The sequence below is a fragment of the Cryptomeria japonica genome, chromosome 1 (genome assembly GCF_030272615.1).
Source record: "Cryptomeria japonica chromosome 1, Sugi_1.0, whole genome shotgun sequence".
NCBI classification, from domain to species: Eukaryota; Viridiplantae; Streptophyta; class Pinopsida; order Cupressales; family Cupressaceae; genus Cryptomeria; species Cryptomeria japonica.
In genome coordinates this window covers 631,201,090-631,222,880 of record NC_081405.1, presented here as the reverse complement: position 1 = coordinate 631,222,880, position 21,791 = coordinate 631,201,090, and the positions used below count along the sequence as shown (strand labels likewise).

The 21,791-nt window shown below is 40.3% G+C and overlaps 1 protein-coding gene across 4 annotated transcripts in view; it reads left to right on the top strand.

Annotated features, from left to right (window-relative positions):
* Positions 1–21,791, top strand: part of LOC131042484 (SAGA-associated factor 29 homolog A) — a 97,872-nt gene that overhangs the window by 44,392 nt on the left and 31,689 nt on the right. The gene's annotated exons all lie outside the window — the stretch shown is intronic.

Below are 21,791 nucleotides of genomic sequence, written 5' to 3'. Positions count from 1 at the left end.
ACCATCAGATCCGTATGAGGGAGCAAGATGTGGAAAAGACAGCCTTTCGCTCCCATTACGGACACTATGAGTTCTTGGTCATGCCGTTTGGATTAACCAATGCTTCGGCCACTTTTCAATCCTGCATGAACCACATCTTCAACAAGCAACTGCATAAGTTCCTACTGGTGTTTTTCGATGACATACTCATCTACAACAAGACCTGGGAGGAACACGTGGGGCATTTGGATGAAGTATTGGGGGTTATGGAATCACAATCACTGTACGCCAAAAGGTCCAAATGTGAATTTGGAATGACCGAGGTCCTATACTTGGGTCACGTCATCAGCGCCCATGGGGTACAAGTTCACCAAGAGAAGATTCAGGCCATTTTGGATTGGCCTCCACCCAAGACTCTCTCGGAGCTGCGTGGATTTTTTTGGTTTGTGCAGTTATTATAGAAGGTTTGTAAAAGGATTCTCACAGCTAGGGGCACCACTGACAGATCTGACAAAGAAAGGATCCTTCCGTTGGAATGCGCAAGCGCAACAGACCTTCGACAAATTAAAAGAAGTTATGAGTACATGTCTGGTTTTGGCACTACCAGACTTCACTTTCCCTTTCATCCTGGAGTGCGATGCCTCGGGGGAAGGCATTGGAGCGGTATTGATGCTAGACCGTCACCCCATTTCGTTCGAGAGTCGGAAGCTCTCGAAAGTTGAGCGGTTGTATTCCATCTACGACAAGGAGATGCTCGCCATCCTACACGCACTAACGAAGTTTCGGCAGTACCTTGTCGGGGCAAAGTTTGTTGTGTGGACAGACCACAACAGCTTGCGATACTTCTTGGAGCAGAGGGATCTGAATGAACGACAACAAAAATGGGTGAGCAAAGTCCAGGCGTTTGATTTCGACATTGAATATGTGAAGGGGAAGAATAACGTGGTCGCTGATGCCTTGTCAAGAAGGCCTGCCATATGTTCTTTATCTCAGATTTCGGCGGACTGGAAGGAATACATGCTGGTTGAATACTCCAAGAACACTTTTGCCTGCGAACTGATGGATGGTCAAGTGTAGGATGACCGATACGTGGTTGACGACATCATTTATTACAAGGACATAATTTATCTAATACCCAAATCCAAGATGAAGGAAAAGATTTTGAAGGAATTGCACGATTCTCCCTTGGTTGGACACCCGAGATACATGAAAACCTACAGACAAATCCGTGAAAGGTTTTCTTGGAAGGGGCTTAAGAACGACGTCCTGCAGTATGTGCGGGAATGCTCCACCTGTCAGCAGATGAAATTTGAGCATAACCTACTGGCCGGATTGCTGCAACCTTTGCCAATTTACCAGAAATGGGATAGCATCTCAATGGATTTCATTACTGGACTCCCCAGAGTACAAGGAAAGGATTGCATTTTTGTCATAGTTGACTGATTGACTAAATATACACATTTTTTTGCCATCCCCACAGGATATCAAGTAGTTCAAGTAGCTGAGTTGTTCTTCCATGAGGTGTTCCGCCTACATGGTTTACCGCGAAACATAGTCAGTGATAGGGATAGCCGTTTTCTGAGTACCTTTTGGATGGAGTTATTTCGGTTGGCAGGAACCGAGTTGTCGCCCAACACGAGCTACCATCCGCAGACAAACGGACAGACCGAGATTGTGAACAAATGGCTGGAGGGTTATCTCAGGAATTACGTCTTAGCTCAACAGAAGGCTTGCGTTCGCTGGTTACATTTGGGTGAACACTGTTACAACACCACTTATCACATGTCGATAGGCATGCCACCTTTCAAAGCACTGTACGGTTATGAACCTTCTTCATTTGTTGACCTGGCATTGGGAGACAGTCGTGCACCGATGGCCAAAGTTTGGCTTCAGGAGAGTTTAGACATCCTAACATCTCTCAAAGACAACTTGCAGAGGGCTCAGAACCAGCAAAAGATGTATGCTGTCCGACACCGGATTGAGCGGAATTTTGAGGTTGGTGATCTGGTTTACCTTCGACTTCAACCGCACAGACAATCCTCCTTGAAGACAAGTGGTAAGGAGAAGCTGAAGCCGCGTTTCTATGGACCCTACAGGGTGGTTCGGAAAGTGGGTGAAGTGGCCTACGAGTTGGAGCTTCCTGAGGGGAGTCGGATTCACAATGTTTTCCACGTGTCATGTCTAAAGAAGGCCGTCAAGCAGCGCGTCACAATGTCCAAGGATCTGCCACCCATCGACGAAGAAGGGAAACTAATTTTGGAGCCGACGGAGATCATCAATGTCAGAGAAAAGAGGTTGAGAACACGCACAGTCAAGGAGTTCCTTGTACGCTGGAAGAATCTACCCATCGAGGATGCCACCTGGGAAGGCGAGCAAATTCTGGGGCATCCAAGTCTGCAATTGCTTGAGGGCAAGCAATTTTTGGCCCTGGAGGACTGTGATGTCCCCGATATAATTAAATAATAAATCTAATTACTTTATTTTAAGGCCCCAAATTTAATAAACAAATCTTTCGGGCCCTTTTATTTAATTAGTTTAGGCAAGTCTTGGTTGGTCGTGTCGGCTCGTTTGTAACCCTTCGGGAAGTTTCCCGGAGCCCATATATATGGCCGTGTTAGTCATTGTTGTAGGTATGTGAATTTTGATATTTTGTTCTCTCCTGTGCGAATTCCTATTGGAGTTCTTGTATCCGCCATTTCGGAGGTGAAAGACCCTCCCTATTTGGTATTTGTAGTTTCAGTGAGATTCACCCCTCACCCTATTCTGTTTATTTGTACTCATTCCGGATTTGGCAAATCTTGAATCTCATCATTGTTTATCACTCTAGTTGCAAATTTGTTAATCCGATACATTCATAATTTATTGCTTACGGAAGATCAACCCTTCACCACACATTCACTGGAGCACACCGTACGGTTATTCCAACGTACACACCCACTGTACGCCATTCCTCCACCGTACGCCATTCCTCCACCATATGCCTTACCTCCCACCGTACGCTATTCCTCCATCGTACACACCACCGTACGCCTTACCTCTCACCGTACGTCATTCCTCCACCGTACGGTCACACCCGCACACTCTCCATATTGCCGTACATTGGCAAGGGAACATTACACTGTTAGATGGTGCATTAAAGAGCAGACCTGGTGAATATAGAAGTGCAGACCTGGTGTATTAAAAGGCAAGATCTGATTCATTCAAGTGTGCAGTTTGAAGATCCCAGATCTGAGTCACATGACTTGAGCTAAGTATTGTATTGTTACAATTCATAATTGAATACATAATCTGACCTATGGGTCTTTAGTGCTGGGTTTTTCCTCCTTGGAGGTTTTCCCAGGGTAATTGAGTTGGTCTCTTGTGCACTTGTTTTTCTTTCTTTCGTTTACTTGCTTATCATTTACTTACTGTTAATTTGAAATTAAATACTAAAAGTTTGATTGCTGGTCTGAGACACAAAAACTAACAGGCTGATGACCATGCTAGAAAGTGCTTCTCGTACCCTTAAAAGTCATCTCAAGATGACTATGTTGGAGGCGAATTGGGTCTCAACAACTTATTTATGAAAATAAATAAAAAAAATTAAAAACAAAGAACACATACTTAAGTTTTTAATAGTAAATTACCAAAATGAAACATAAACTTGCACTGTTACACTTACCTTCAATAGCTTTGGTTTCAAGAATGATTTGAATATACCCCACGACATGTGGTTGGTGATAAGCATTTGAATCTCTTTAGCCTCAACATACACTTGTTTCACCCAATAAATTTTATTGCCCATCTTTTGCAATACAAGGTTGAGTGAGTGGACAACATAAGGTGTTTAAAAGATGTGTGAATTACGTGCCTCAACCAACAAACCAACTGCCATACATTTTTTTACATTGTCCGTTATGACTTGGACAATATAATTAGGTCTCACTTCTTCAATGGCCCCTATGAGAATGTCCATAAATTGTGTATCCTTTATTTGCAGCTCACATTCCACGACTTTTAAAAACATTGCCCTTATAGGGGACACTACAATCACATTGAACAAGGGCTGATTTTTAGTGTCCTTCCATCCAATGGACATCCTTTTCTTGATCCATAATACAAATGGGTTTTAATGAACCTTATACAAGTTTCACCTCTTTTGCCAATAACATGCTATGCACCTTTTCATAACTTGGGCCCTTGTACCCTTTTGGAGCTTATTGATTTTCTCACCATTTCTTGCCAATGTGCTGAGTGAACGACATTAAAAGCCAAACCATTTGCATAGATGCATCTTGCAATGTGTTGATTGACAATGTTCTGGGATTCATTTTGAAATTCCTTTTCTAATGGTTCCTTTGTTCTCTTATGTGAAGTAGGTTTTTCTTGATGCATGGCCAAAAATTGGTGGCTCTCCATCACAACTTCAAGAATGGAGGGGGACAAAGGGGGCTTCGTTCCTCAAGATCCTTTCCTTGCCAGAGGATGACTTGTTTTATGAACAATTGCTTGTTTTTCTTGCTCTTGCTTTCCAATAGATTCCACCACTTTAGATGCTGGCATAGGTGCACCCTTCTTGCTTGGGGACGCTTTGATGCCCATTACAGAAATCCCACACAAATGGGCTTCCACTCAACTAAATGAGCTTGTATACTTCACTTCAAACCCACTGCAAACCCAAACAGATCCCTCACCACTTGAAACTTGTTGTATTATATCAACATACTTCCACAATGCTGAATGTAGGTTTGTTTTAAAGCAGGGTTGGTCCATAGAGCTAAAAGTAGCTGCCATTGTAATCCTTACATATTCCAAACAAACGAAAACAAAAAATTATACATCTTAAATAGTTGCTTATGACTATATCATTGAATGTTTTAACAGGGGGCCTCCTTGTACTTTTAGATGTAGTTGTACCTCTAGTGTGTCTTGAACTCTTTGAAGGTGTTTGATCAAATTCCCTTCCTGCTTGTTTATTTTTACATAACCCTGTCATGATGATTCTTTTTATGTCCAACTGAAAACCAAATCCAATCACACCAAGTGAATGCAATTACCACCCCACAGGCTGGCAGGATTATGCTCTGATACCACTGAAAGATCCCAAATGGATCCTTTTGCTGTTGCTGCTGTAAATTCTTAATTAAACATACTATATTTTGTAATTTTCTGGTGATCTTATAGAATAGACAGAAGTTGCAGAAAGGGATTGTTTCTTTTTGGGTTTTGATGTTATAAGTAAAGTAATTGATAAATAGCAACAACTGTGAAATAAAACAGTAAACAATGTTCATATGTAAGAACACTTAAGCAATCTGAAAATACTGCAAATCATACCAGACAAATAACCTAGTTTTGTATTCAGCAAGAATCCATACATTAATTTGGAGCTGTTCTCAATCTGGATTGATGCCAGATGGAGGAATATTACTGGCAACGAACAAGGAAGACCAAATAAGCTGAATACAACCCTTCAAGCCAACATACAAACAAGGCGTGGTTGCAAAGGAGGCGTGGAAGCTGCTGCAAATCACGTGCCAGTTGAAATAGACTGGCCGCCCTGTTGAAACCCCCAATATGCACGCTGAATCTTTAGGCCAAGAAGATGTGTCTTCTACCTCTGACAATCTCTGTGCAATCCTGGATAAATCCACTGTCAACTCTTGCTGAGGGCTACGTCCTAGCAAGTTCAGACTTGTGGTTTACGTCCCAGACCAAAATCACTCTTCCAGAGCAATTCCCAAATTCGCAAGTTTCAAAATGATCAAAGATGCTATCAATTAAGTTTTCATCTCCTTATAACTCCTTTCCCTTTGCAAGTCGAACCCTAAAGAATAATAAAGCTTGCGCTTTATAATTAAAGTGACACTTTCCCAATTATGGCGTCAAACTATAGAAAAATATCACTTTAATGCGAATAAATAGCTTCAAGCATCCAAAAAGACTCCGAGAGGTGAGAATCATGTAGCAAAGTTCAAGACCTTTCCAACGAGCTATAACACATAGGCATATCAAACCAGATGAAGCCAAAAACCCCTTATTACTCCGAAATGGCTATATACATAGCCTTATTTTAATTTATTTAATCACTAACTTGGGAAATATTTAAATATATTAAAATATTTCCATAGATCCAATAATAGCCCAAAATAACCAACCAAACATGAATCTGACTTCGTCACCTGTCTATGACTGATGCCGGACAAGATGGGCCAACTGGCAGTCCCATCCCTAAAATCTAGGGATACTCCTAGAAACTAGGAAACACACCCAATCTTCCTGAAACTGAAACCATGGTATGGTCCCATGGAACCTCAAATATGGAAACTGCCACAACCTTCTAAAAAGAAGGGAATCGCCCTAAAAAGTAGGAACCTCTCTCCAAACACTTGTAACTGCTCAAAAGGATCTTGCTCTACTCCTTGGTCCCCCAGGTGGGCATTCAGTCAAATGCCAGTTCTCCCTAAATAATAGGAACTGTCGTCTGAAGCTCCAAAATGGCTCATAGAGCCCCTGCAAAGCTCCATGACCCTCAGAATGAGTCCCCTAACCATGTCATTGACCTACGGGAACTCGAATGGTAGGTCAACCCCTGCTCATCTCATGTCACCTAGAAAAGTGGACATTACAATTTCAAACATAGAAGAATGAAAACAATACAAGAGAGTTCATTTGTAAAAGAAAAATGAAGGAAAAAAAAACCAAAAACTTACCTCCAATCCAAAAATCTTCCTCTAAGATCATCTTGGCAGTGATTGGGCTCTTGCACATTTAGAGGAATAGCAATCCAACTGCTTTGGAACCTTCAATTTTCAATCTTCAGCTGTATTTGTGTAATGACAAGCAAGAACGAAAGTTTAGCAAGTGTATTTGGTTTGTCTTTTGCATTCAAACTGAGGTAAAATGAGTTTGTTTTAGTGTTTCAAAGTGTTTAGATGTCACTTTTACGGTAAGGACTCATGTTTTGAGGTTGAATAGTCAATCTAATAAGCAAAAAAGATATTTAAAAAAATTTCATTTTTAGCTGGATTTGTCTTTGGCTTCTACCCAGATCTTGCAAACTGGATCCAGATTTGTTTTATAAACAATGAATTTTTGAGGAAGAATGAGGAATGAACTCTTTTTATGGTTATCATTGTTACCGCACACTAGATTTATAGATACCTTGGTGTGTCTTTATTGACAAACTGAATGTGGGTTTACGTGGGCTATAACAATCAATTCACTGTAAATTATTATTGATATTGGGTTGGCCCAACTCCCAAGTATTGAAGAAAAGCAAAGGATACCTAGATGTGATTTTACAAGAAAACTTCACTGGTTATAATGGTTGCTCCTTGATAAATATATATATTTGATTATATGGTTCACAAGATTTAGTCAGATTTAATTAGGCTGTATAATATAACTGAAATTTCGTATGGCCCAAAAATTACGTCCAGGGAAATTTGTGAGTAGCCAGATATGGATTTATATATAAGACAAATACTTGGTACATTATCATAAGAATGAGCTCACTATAAATTATAACCTAAGTTGCCGGTCTCGGTTCGGATTTGGTTTCTAGTTCGAGATTCAGGTTTGCAAATTCGTTCAAATTTTTTTTGGGGTGGGTTCGGGTTCGCTTTGGGTTCATATATGCTGCAGCAAAATAAGTTTATAATACACCTCTGTCAAGTGTCAACTATGCTAATAGACTAATAGTAAAGTAACATAGCAAAATACACCACCATATATATTAATGTTTTAGTCCAAATGGCAAATAACATAGCAAAATGCCAAAATACACCACCATATCAATGTTTCAGTTCAAAAATAATAATGTCAACATTAACAATCAGCCATCACTGATCAAATATTATCAAAAGTCATCAAACATATCATCCTCCTCTTGTGGCAAATTAGAAGCACAAACAGTGCCACTGGCAGTGGTACTAGCAATCTCAACCTCAAAAGCAGCCTCATGATCAAAATAGGCAATTTTAGTGGTCTATTTAGGGGTTGGAGGGTTGAGTTGACCAAAATAGGCAATAAAAAAACTTTTAAAAAATTAAAAAAACGTGTTTAGTACCCAAATTCGGCCTAGGTTCTGCTGCTGAATTTGAAATTTGCTGCAAATTCCCCAAAATTCTCCCCAGGTCCTTCTCAGCGAACCCACAGAGCAAACTCAGGACCCTAAAAGAATTTGCAGCGAATTTGTAAAGGACCAGAATTCCTGCAGAATTGAACCAGGCTCCTGAGAAATTCTGGAAGAATCTGGCAACTTAGATTATAACTGAAAACAGGAATTGGTGCAAAATTATGTTGAGAAAATTCTGTGGATACATAGACATGAATCTGTATGGAAATGTGAATGTTTGATTGCATGTGTTAAACGGTTTATTCACTGTAAGATGTATGGTCCAGTTCGCTCATTATTTTTTCTATTTTCTTTCTTTTACTGTTCCAGTTACTATACACAAGGTTTCTTGGCAGCTTGGCTCTGTTTAAGGAGAAAGATGAAGTGCCAAGTTGTCACACTATTAGGGTGGCAAAACCAGTGCAAAATGGTGTTTAAAGATGACAAGGCCACTAACAAGTGTTTGCCCTCTGGGGTGACGATTAAATGCAGAAAGTAAATGCACAGAACATAATGGAAATATATTAAATAACCAGTCTCTATATTAATTCCACAGTCCATGTACAATAAGTGCTTATAACATTACATTTGACACGACTAACATGATGATACTTCAAAGAAAAGGTACACAATATATAATACCCGAAGGGGTGCGACACAACCGTCGCGACTCCAACTACCTACCCGTCGGCTAACTAACTGACTGCCGTAACTCATTATTACCGACGACAACATAAACATAATATGACAACATAACATAATGATAATTCCCGGCAACATCATCCCCCCCAAGAAAAGAAGTCGACTCCGACGACTTAATACAAAATAGAGATGAACGGTAGGAACTACTGACGCCAGTCGGGCCCGGATCTTATACACTTGTTGCGTCCTCGCTTGAAAACCCTATTCTGCTACCATCCGATGCTCAAGTGCGGATTTCACCATTATTGCTTCCTTTGACATCAAAGTCCTCCTATGCCTAAACCAAACTTGTCTGCAAAACACGCGTTTCAGTCTCAGCCTCCACCAACTGCTACTCAAATGATACCGTCTCCCTAGCCAATTTGTCCTCGATAGCCACCCGCGTTGCCCTCTCGGCATCCAACTCCTGGGTACGCTGAACTAAGTCTCACGCTAGTACTGCCTCCAACCTGGTGGTCAGCTCCTCCCGAGCCCTCTGTGCATCCACCAAGGCAACCGCATGTCCAGCCGAGACATACTCCAAGTTCCTCAAAGCATACCATTCCTGCCTGGAGGTGGCCACAACCCGTTGGCACAAAGGCTAGGAGACACCTCAAATCCTCCATCACACTCCCCAAAGGCTAATAACTGAACTGAATAACTCCCTGGTGTCATACAACTGCACGGATTCTACAATGCCTTCCCGCAACTCTGTTTGTTCGCACCCTCCAAATCCTTTTCCCTCTACGGCTTATGGCTTCCCACCAATGCTTAGCGTCAGGCTTCTTTCGCACCGTACGGAACAACCCACACTTACCATGACTTCTCAGATGCCCTTCGCCCAACTCGAAAAAGTGTATTGTAGCTCAAAAAATAAACTGGGGGTTTGGGGGCAGCGCCCCAGCTGCCAACACCAATTTACAACCCTCAGAACCATACGAAAGTCCATGGCGCACAATATTTCTGTGATATTTTAAGATGCCAAAAACCCTTCTTCTCCACTTTGAATTTCCAGTGTCCTGGCTTCAACTCCAGCAAATCATTTGAAATTTGGTCGTCGTCGTTTTTTTTTTTTTGGTCATTGTAATGTCCCCGATGGCACCCCTGCCATACAACCTCCCCGTACGGTCAACAACAGCACTGGCACCTCCAATCGTGCGGCCACCTTCCCGTGCGGCCTACACCCCTCCACCGTGCAGCGGACCATGACGACGGTGCGGCTGTGCGGCTTTGTGCGGACCAGAATATCATTGGGCAAATCTTGCAGATGGAGGTGCCGATAAAGGTAAAAGGCCTTCTAGACTCTATGCCACAATTGAGGACTGCCATCCTCACCAATGTGCAAAGCACCGCATCGTCGAGTACACCACAGGTAGGGGTTCCCGCCATCGCATTGTCGAGTGCACCACAGGTAGGGGTTCCCGCCACCGCATTATCGAGTGCACCACAGGTAGGGGTTCCCACCACCGCATCGTCAAGTGCACCACAGGTAGGGGTTCCCGCCACCGCTTCGAAGAGTACACCACAGGTGGAGGTTTCCGTCAGCCCTTCGACTGACCCAATGTTACTAGCCTTGAGCAGTGGTAGACACCCAGCTGTGGCAGAAATGGGTATCCGTGGGACCATTCTGAACGACACCATTGTGGACGGGGGATCTGGGGTGAATGTACTACCAGAAGAAATGTGGAAGTGGCTGGGGAAGCCCACCCTGTGGCCCCCCACATTCAACCTAGTGGGAGCGGACCAACACGACATTAAGCCACTCGGCCTGTTGATGGCCCAGCAAGTGACAATTGGTATGCAACCATTCTTGTTAGATTTTGTGGTTATTCCCTCGAAGAAGAAAGGCTATGACGCCATCTTGGGGAGAGCGTGGTTGATCAACGCGAGGGTAAACCACAACTGGAAGAAAAATACACTTTCCATGGAGAAGGGAGGGTGGAAATATACCATTGACCTACACACCCAAGATGTCGGCGAAGAGCTCGCCTCTTCTGACTCGGACTCAGAGGACTCTAATAAAGGGGAAGGGGGTCCCGATGAAAGCAAGGGCAAGAACGCGATGGAGCCGAACAGTGAAGGGGTGCTCGAATTGGAGGGATGTTCTGAAGATGAGGTATGCTCACTTAACGGGCTCTTCCATTGGCAAATGGAGGATTACGAAATGTTCCAAAGCTACAGGCTCGAAGTAGAGGAACTAGAGCAACCAACAGAGGTGTACCTGCCGGAATACAAAGAATATTGGAAGGGAGACGCCCCAAACCTCGGTGATGTAGATAATCCGAAGATCAATTGTGTCGGCAACGATTGGAACCTTGTGTGGAAGGCCTTAGCTTTCAAAATCTTTATTATTCTTCTTCTTCTTATGTACGGGAAGGAGACCGTGGTCCCTGTAGAATTTGTGGTTCCAAGTCTTCGGATGGCCATTGAAAATAGATTGGCCACCAACGGGCCCAAATTGAAACCCTACCACGCGAAGCGCGCAGGGGACCCGAGAGGCCAAACGGACACCCGAGAGCTCGGAGGGGGACCTGAGAGGATGGAAGGGGACCTGAGAGGCCGGGCAGGCGACTCGAGAGGCACGGGACAAAAGCAGGAGACTTTTGGGCGAGAAAAACCGAGAAGGATGAAGGGCGATCCCAGAGATAGGGGACTCGAGCCGAAGACTCTTGACAATTAGATTATATATTAAAAATTAAAAAAAAAAAAAACAACCATTGTACGGCCGTATGGCAGTTGACCGTACGGCTGCAAAAAAAGAATGAAAAAAAAAAGAAAAAAAGAAAAAAGTGGGCCCACCGTACACCGATGGTGGAACCACCGGCGGTGGGGCCACCGATGGTGGAACCACCATGCGGTGGGGCCACCGGCGGTGGATGCCACCGTGCGGTGGTCACCGCACACCACGCATAAAAGCCCGCACAGCCCCGCGGAAACAAATGAAAGCCCGCACAGCCAAGGGGGAGAGAAGGAAAAACGACAGCCGCGGGGGGAGGAATGACGCCAGCCGCACCACGCAGCCCACGCAAGGAAAAAGAAGGAGAAGGAAACCTCGCACCACGCCAAACAAAAAAACGGACGAAGAGAGAAAAAAAAAAAAAAAGAGAGACGCGCACAGCAACGCAGCACCGCACAAACAAACAGAGCCGTACGGTGGAAGGGTGTCGACCGCACGGGAAGGTGGCCGTATGATTGGAGGTGTCTGTTGTTGTCCGTATGGTAAGGAGGTTGTATGGCTGGGGTGCCATTGAGGACATTACAGTGCCAAAAAAAAACGACGACGATTAGATTTAAAATGATTCGCTGAAGTTTGAAGCGAGGACACTGGAAATTCAGAGTGGAGAAGAAAGGTTTTTGGCATCTTAAAATATCACAGAAATGCTGTGCGCCATGGACTTTTGTGTGGTTTCGAAGGTTGTAAATTGGTCTTTGCGGCGGGGGCGCTGCCCCCGAACCCCGTGAGGGGCGCTACCCCTTGACCCCGCTGGGGCGCTGCCCCAGACCCCACGAGGGGCGCTGCCCCTCGACCCCGTTGGGGCGCTGCCCAGACCTCGCGGGGGCGCTGCCCCTCGACCCCGCTGGGGGCGTTGCCCCCAGATCCCCAGTTTATTTTTGAGCTACAGAATACCACGGGAAGTGTTGTGGTTGTCCGTACTGTGAGAAAGAAGCCTGTAGCTAAGCATTGGCGGGGAAGCCATAAGCCGTAGAGGGAGACGGATTTGGAGGTTGCGAACAAACAGAGTTTGAGGAAAGGCATTGCAGGTCCGCGCAATTGTATGATAGCAGAGAGTTATTCAGTTCAGTTAGCAGCCTTTGGGGAGTGTGATGGAGGATTTGAGGTGTCTCCTAGCCTTTGTGCCAGCGGGTTGTGGCCACCTCCAGGCAGGATAGGTACGCTTTGAGGAACTTGGAGTATGTCTCGGTTGGACGTGAGGTTGCCTTGGTGGATGCAGAGAGGGCTCGGGAGGAGTTGACCACCAAGTTGGAGGCAGTTCTAGTGTGAGACTTAGCTCAGCGTACCCAGGAGTTGCATGCCAAGAGGGCAATGTCGGTGGCTATCGAGACAGTATCATTTGAGTAGCAATTGGTGGAGGCTGAGACTGAAAAGCATGTTTTGCAGACAAGTTTGGTTTAGGCATAGGAGGATTGTGATGCCAAAGGAAGGACTTGAGCATAGGATGGTAGCAGGAAAGGGTTTTTAAGCGAGGACGCAGCAGGTGTATAAGTTTCGGGCTCAACTGGCATCAGCAGTTCTGTTTCATGTTATTTCTATTTTGTATTAAGTCGTCCGGAGACGACTTCTTTTCTTTGGGGGGGATGATGTTGGCGGCATTATTGTACACGGGAATAAGATTAGTTAATTATGTGTAAATGTGTTGGTTAGTTGGCAACCGAGGGGTGGTAGTTGCGGTGCGACAGTTGGCGCTCGCACCCCCTCGGTACCCTTTTATATTTTGGAATGTAACTTGTAACATACACTTATTATGAATGGAATATCTCTTATACTTTGTCTGATATTTACGGCATTATTCTGCATTATGTTCTTTATGCTTTAAGTTATTCACCCGAGAGGGCAAACAACAAGTTCCACCCAATGGTGGCGATATCATTCCCAAACCATGCCTTGTGAAAATAATGAACAAATCAGTGAAAGAATCACACGAGTCTAAATTGGCTAAGCCATGACAAAGTCATGCCCATGATCCTTAGAGTGGCAAAGTTAAGTGGACAGTTGGCCAAGCAAAGGAAAAATGCTGAAATGACAGTTAAGGTTTGCTTTTGAGTTGGCTAAGACAACAATAAATGAACACGCCTTGCTATTGCTGTTTGAAGTCATTAGGGTGTTCATCATGGCATCCAAGTAGAAGACTCAATCAAATTATTGCCAAGGTCGATAGTCTTAGGCCAAGGTTGATACTATGATAGTTTAGATTGTCAAGTTGGCAAGGCATGTTTATCAATTCTCATGTTCATGAGTTTCGGAAAACTTTTAACTGTCTCCAAAATAAGTTTGCTATATTTCAGAGGATTTCAGAGGATTTAACCAGGTTTTCAAGTCAAAAGTTGCTTACTTTTAACTGTTTCTAAAATAAGTTTGCTATATTTCAGAAGATTTAAGCAGGTTTTCTAGTCAAAAGTTGCTTAAGTTTTAAAAAATCACTTAAGTGCCAGAAGTTTATTTTTTTAGTACAACTGCATCTAGCAGCTGTCATCATCATCAGTGGCTCTTTTTGGTGGATAGATATGATCCTTTTTATTGTAGTAATTGTTTTTGGATTAGTTTGCTTTAAATTTTTTTATTTAATCTTTTCTGTATATAGGGATAGGATTACTTTAAAGTGGTACTTTTTTGAGAATATTTTATTATTATAATAAATCCCTTAAAGCTACCTCTTGAGTGTTTATAAATAATTGTTTTAAACATATAATTTGTTGATGATATTTGATGTTAGATTTATTCTACAAAAATTATAATTCGAACACTTGAAGTCAATTTATTGTGTTTTTGTGAGTGAATGAATTTGAGTTGATGTTAAGCTTACACTGTAGAAGCTTGTGTTGAGTTTATTGATTTTGTGTGTAATTCTGTTAATTAAATTGAATTGAGTAACTTTGTCAAGCTTTGAATTGATGCTCATTATTCATTGAAGTAATAAATTTGTGTCTCGGTTGGCAATTTATTTTTGGAATCATGTGATGTTCATCTATTTTTTATTCCGTTGATGTAGATTTACTGGTCTCTAATTTAGCTAGCTGTCAGCATCTGCTTGTTTTATTCCTTTAAACTTTCATTTGCAACCAAATAATGGTCTCTATTCTGTTTGTGTTCGAATTAGGCTATCCTCCTTTAAATTTGAAAATCTTGTTGCAGTGCTTGGCTGTTGATAGTCTGGTGCTTACATCAGGGGTAAAAACATGGTTAATTAGATATTTGCATGCATGCGAAACCCCCCATTGGTAAACTTGTATAGTGTGCATACTTGTAGATTTTATTTATAGTTCTAGTTGGGTCTTAGGGAGCTTCCTCTTAAAAATTAAAGAATGGTCCTGCCATTCATACTGTTCTAGTTTTAGTTGTGTCCAAAGAGACAAATTAAAATAATCAAAAGTCTTGTATGAGGTTGTGGGTTTCCATTAACATAATGTGGGGTAAGATTGGGCCACATTCATAAGATTTGTATACATTTCATGCTGATTTGTACTCCATAATCATATACCACAAACATGCCACAGTTGTTGGTTCTAAAGGTCATCTTGTTGGACTGGGGAGATATGTACCTGGGTCACACTCTTAGAAGTGTCACCCACTAGCATCAAAATACAACTGCTTGGACTTTGAAAATCAAATATTAGATTATGTGGCTCAGAACTAATAGTCTACTGTAAAATACGACTGAAACTGGGTATGGTCCAAAAGTTGCATTCTGGAAAATCTATGGATAACTGGATGTAAACACATGCGAAAACTGAGTATTTGATCTCATACAATTATCCCACTGTCAATCATAACTGAATTTGGCTATAACCTAAAAATTACATTGAGAAAAATCACTGGATATCTAGGTGTCAATTTATGTGGAAAATCAATGTTTTATTACATGGGCCATTACAAGTTCACTGTAAAATCTAAACTGACTTTTGTTATATTTAGAGACAATTTTTTTTGTAGGATTAAATTGAGGAAGATCTGCGTATATCTATTGAAAATTTATCTGAAAACTCAATGTTTGATTACACGAGTCATAACAATTAATTTGCTATAGTTTATGGCTAAAATTGAGCATGGCCAAAACAATAACATTCAGAACCACAGTCTAAAGCTTTTTAAACATATCTCACTTTCAATGTGCTCCATAATAGCTACACCACCACCTTGCCACATGCATGCTGGTGTTATGGATCACCATATTACAGTGGAAGGGAGGGGTATACATACCTGGTTCATACTCTTACATTGTCCCCTATTACCATTGAACCACAAACCCTTGGACCATTGAAACCAAATATTTGATTAAACAAGTCATAACAATTAATCTCCTGCAAGCAATAATTGAAATTGAGTGTGAGCCAAAATTTAATTCATGCAAATCTGTGGGTAGCCAGATGTGAATTTATATGTGTAGTGTATGTTTGATTAAATTGTTATAATAGTTACTTCACTACAAATTATAAGTGAATTTGGGTAATTGTTGAAAAATTACATCCAGCAAAACTTAAGGATAAATAGAGTAACATGAAAAGTTGAACGTTTAAATTAAATGTAATTACTTGGCCATAACATTGTGTTCACTATGAATTATAACTGAATCTAGGTATGATAGGAATAACATTCTTCTGCAATGAAAAAAACTAAAGCAATTTGCCTACTGTGAGAATCTTCTGAAGCAAACTTATGAAGACGAACATAAAATTTAAGCTCTGTGTGCTGCCTTTTCAATTTGATGGATGAATCTTTTGTTACAGATCTTAGTGAGGAACTCTTCTCTCATTATTCTTGTTTGCTCAAAAATGGCCAGCAAAGAGTTGCCCCTTAAGGTTTAGGCATATCTAACTTGGATGCCACAGTAAGCTGGGCACTCCATGATAAAGTTCTTTTCTTTCTGCACTGCCTCCAAGGTACACGGATCAAGCATATCCTTCCCTCCTTCTCTTCTTTAGTTATCATTGATCTACCAGTTTCACAGCTGCCCTTTTGCAAACTAGCATGCTGTTGGGTCACACCTGAGCTCATGCAATTAATATACAGTTGGATTATAAACCTCCACATCTTCCACTTGATTTTTGCACCTAAGTAAGCTTTTTGATATGGCTTATAACAGTTATAAGTAGGGATGAACTCATGGTATTTCTGTTTCTCCAGTCTTTTTTGTTCACAAAGGATGACCTGAATTTTTTTCACATAAACTTTGGTTTCTTTGTTGGTGTTTGGATATTAATGCAAGCTGACGCCACAGCTGTCCATCCACTTTCTATTCTGTTTCATTGAGGAAGATTTGTGGACACCCACCTGTGAATTCATATTAATACTGAACATTTGATTGCATGGTCATGACTCATAACACTTTGTCTACCATAAATTATAACTTCAATTAGTTATGGCCCAATCCACAAACAAAACTATTCTTTAAGATTACAATTAGGAAGATAATTGGATACTCAGGCCTAAGTTTTAGTGAAAACTGAACATTACATTCAGTTACATGGGTCATTATTCATAGCATTTTTTATCTTTTTCTTGGTTAATATTGGATGAGGTAATGGGCCATATTTATGTTGGGCTGGGGTATTCGTTGACCAAATTAGTAGGTTTTATAAACATGGATTATGCGTGAATGTATTTCATAATCATTATACCATAACCTTGCCAAGTTAATTTCCTTGCATGATTCCTAGGGCTGCCAGTTTTTTTCTTTGCTTGTTGGCACTATTTTCAAGGTCAGTTTAATTGCAAATAAACTGTAGTCTTTTCATCTGTTATTTTAGTTTGCCTGCAAAACACATATTTTTGAATATTTCATCAAACTATTTTTAAATTACAGATTTTGGTTTTGCCAAACAAACCTAGCATTGGATCAATTAGGGGACAGTTGAGGGCTCTCACTTTTTCAGCAAATATCTTTTCATTCTCAGTCAGTTAGGAATAATTACTGCACTTCTTTACAAGTTTACAGCCTCAACACCTGCATTTTTTTTAGAGTTTGGAGCTTGGTTAAGCGATAAAATTATGAAAATTGGCATGTGCCACAAAGGTCCATGCAGTCACTAGACCTCTGCTCTAGCTTTAAAAAATAAAAAATAAAAATTGTTTTGGGCTGCAACAAATAGAAAAGTGACTTTTTTTTCCTTTATTTGGCATGAAATTAAAAATAATGTTTTTTTTTCTTTATATTAATGAAAATTTTGTCATTTTTCAATTTCCCCGATTTACCCAATTTTCCTGATTAATTGTAAAAAAATCTTTTCTTTTGGATTGCTGAGTCAATCCCAAGAAAGATTTTTTCTACTATGATATTATCTTTTTATATTTTTGTGTATCTAATTTCACTTTGCCTTATTGCTTATTGCCTTTATGCTACAATGCTGTTACGACTACTCTACTCTACTTCACTTCGAAATCAAGATGGTTGTTTGGGAATATGATCCCAGTACCTGGTGCCATATCAAGAATGGTCATATTATTGTTTTTTGGAATAGTATTTGATAAACACTTTCAAAAATTAAACTACTTCTATTTCTCAATTTTTTTTTATAAAAATAATCTTTTGTCAAGATGAATGCCTATGGGAATCACTGCTGATGTAGTTGAAACGTTTTCAGCAGAGAAAAGAAGTATCTTCTAAGACATTAGAATATTTTAAAATCATCATGTCTTCTCTTTCCATGACCCATTTAGGGTTGACTATTTGATGAATATAAGTTTATAAATGAAGGCATGTTATCTAATTGCAGTATTATCTTTCAGATTTTTGTATATCTAATTTTGGCGTGCCGATTGATTATTGCCTTTATGCGACAGTGCCATCATGGCTATCCTACCTACTTCAATCCTTGAAATCAACATGGTTGCTTGGAATGTGATATCAGAAATGCTTATATGTGTTTTTTTGAAAATGTATTTATAAATACTTAAAAAAAAGAGATATGTCTACTTCTCAAAGTTTTTAAAAATGATTCCTTTGTCAAGGTGAACAGCTTACATCTTTTTAACCTCACAAATTTTGTTTTGTAAAGATTTTATTTCACACCATTTAAATTGATGTTACAAGAACCATGATTGGGAGAAAATCAGGAAGGGTTCCAGAAGATAATTTGGAATAAATTAAAAAAAGCTCAAAAATATATGAGGTGTAAGACTTCTCTAGAGATGCTTTTATGAAAATTTCCTTTGTGGTAGTTTAAAATTTTGTTCTGGTATTTTGTAAGGAAAAAAGGCCGGATTTTTTACTAGTTTTCCAGAAAAAATAGGTTGCCTCCCAAATTATAGACTGATTTTTAAAACTCCCTTTTAAGCAGTGATTTTGATAAACTGATCTAGGTTACTTTATTTCATAAGAAGGTAAAAATGAGTTTATTATCTGTACTAAAAAAATTATTCTATTCATCTTCCTTTCCAGAAAAATGTCCCAAGTATAAACCAACTATGGAAACGAGCATGTTCTGGTGCATTTTATAAAAGGTTATGTTCAATGCTACTGCAGCATGGTCTAAATCAGAACCATAATCAAGCACACACCAAGTAGATCTTGCCATTTGGGTGGCTTGGAACAAGATTATAAAAATGAAACATAACAAGACTTGTAAATTTATCATATAGAGAAATTAAAATCAATTCTATAAAAGGTCTAATTATCATTGCGACAAAATAAAGAAGGAATATTACCACACCTTTCTCTAATAGAAATGATCATTCAAAGTCCTTGACAAGCAAACAGCCTCCTAAGGAAACTTGTTTCGCTCACATTAAAATGCAAGATGTTTTTTTGGCCTTCATCTATTTCTTATTTAAAATAGTCCATTGCCTTTATGCTTCTAGTAATTGTGCCATTCATGTTATTGTTTCATATGGATCTACAATGAGTACAAATGTCTAGAAGTCAAGTGCTATTGCAGTTTTTTGTTTTAGGTGCATCATTGACATTTTAAGATTGCTTTGAAACTCTTGTATAAGATTCATTATATGAAAAGTATAATAATTGTTCTAAGTCCTAATTGCTTGTTCACAGTTTTGGGATTTTCTTGTGAAATCATAAGTGAAAATTTGAGGGGTTTAAGATGTTTCTTTGTCTATGTAGTTTTAGCTAGTTTTGTCTCAAGGATAATTTTAAGTATTCCTTGCAAATGCATAGTCCTTCAGTGTATTGTCAAGGTTGAGTTTTCTGCTAAGCCCTTGTGTGAAAGTGTCATTGGGTTTTTGTTTTATCTTCACAAACTTAAATCTACGAAGGGTTTAACCTCTATCCTTGAGATACACCCATTTTTAGCACTTCGTTCTTGTTAGAGGAGTTCTTCCATGGACCTCACTAGGCATTGATGTAGTTGGTATTCTAAGACTAGTATGCTACTCCAATCCATTGGTGTCTCTATTGATTGTCTTGCACCTTTATAACATTCTCTTGATGTCCCTACTTGACTTATTCCCAAAGTTACCCCGAGTTTCCGGGACGGGTACGGCAGGGGATGGCGGGACGCGTTTCTGGGACGGCAAATTTTTTTGCCAAATTTGGGGACGGCGGGGGATGGCAAAGGGGACGGCTATATAAAATATAGGAAAAATTTAAAATATATAGGAAAATTTCAAAATTCTAAATGTTCATATGAAAACATGGATAAAGCATGCATACATACATTATATTCATATGAAAACAATAAGACATGGATATAGCATGTGTATGATACTATGAAAAGTTGAAAACATTTTAGAATGTAAATTCCGAACATACAACATTGTTAATACTCAATAGACAATATGCAATTATGCATTCATAAATCAGAATTTCAATTCATTCACATTGTCAATATGCATATCAATAGACTCGGAGGTTAAATTTTCCCTACTTCTATCGACGTAGTTTCCCCCCATATTTTTTAATGGGGGTTTGGGGGCAGTGCCCCCAAGGTGGGATCAAGGGGCATCGCCGAAAAAACTTATTCTTTAATAAAGGCGTTGGGTGTTATTTTTCTATTGACTCGCCGAGTTTGGAGATTTTCTAATCTCTGTGTCAAAATGCCCAAAGGCTACACTGCTGCCATATAGTTTCATTGTCAAAATTATGAATTAAATTAATAAATTTAAAATTTAATTAATGTTATCTTTTAATTTTTTTTATTTCTAATAACAATTTGAATTAATAAGGGGGCTCTATTAGAAAATTTAAATAAAAAATTAAAAATACAACTTTTTAAATTTTTTTAATATTTTTTAAGGGCCTTAGAATGGGGGACATCTGGCCGTCCTCGGGACGGATTGGGGACGTCCCAGCCGTTCCCGGGATGTATGGACGTCCCCCAGAGCTAGGGCAGGCGTCCCCCCGTTTCGGGGACGTCCCCTCAAAAAATAGGGCAATTTGGGGATGGGGGGAAACGTCCCCTGGCCGTCCCCAAGTCCCCGAAACGTCCCCGGGACGGGGACGGGGGTTTTCAGGTTAGGGACGCGTCCCCGGGTAACTCTGCTTATTACCACCAAGGATGTGATTAGTAGATCTGTTGGCAAGGACATATATGGATAATATATTAAGCTCACTTGGTTGTCTCCACTATAGTCTCTCGACCCCAAGCTATCCTTCTACACAAACATCTCTTTTAGATTGTTGATGGCATCATCATCCAGCCTACCTATCTCAAGTATCATTGGTCACATGGTGTAAGGATTCCACTTAGTCAATTAAGAGTTTGTTTGTCAATTAAGAGTTTGTTTGCATCAGTAATGAGTTGTGGTGAACCACCATATCCCTTGTAGTGATTGGAATTTATGGCTAGATTCTCTACAAAAGTTGAAAATGGAAAGCATCTTATTTTTAGATGTCCCATCTATTATGAAATTTGAGGATGATATCATTCCAAGACAAAGATTTTAGAAACTCTCTTTCTGCCTTATTCCCTTTTCTTGAGTATTGGTGCCTAGCTCTTTAGCTTTAGGAGGTTGTCACTTGGACATCAAGCAGTGACAAGCACTTTAGGGGGCTATATAGCTAGTAGGTTGATCACTTCCTGTTTTTAGCCTAAGGGAACATCATGTCTTTATTTGATTTAGCTTATTCATAGGGATAAGCTACTAGGTCTATGCAACGATATCCACCTTTATGAGCTACTTATACCCATTGTTGGGGATCTGCCTTCACTCAATCACAAGCATTCTGTAGTTCCCCTTTTCTGCAACCTAGGCCACAAGGACAATATGTATCAATAGTTTCATATCTATATTTGGAGATCAGTTGTGCTTAGGTGTTGGCAAAGGTGGTAAGTGAAGCTAGAGCTCTCTTCTAGGTTTTTCCAACTAAGTCCTTGTGGTCTTAGGGATGCTCCTTTGGGAATT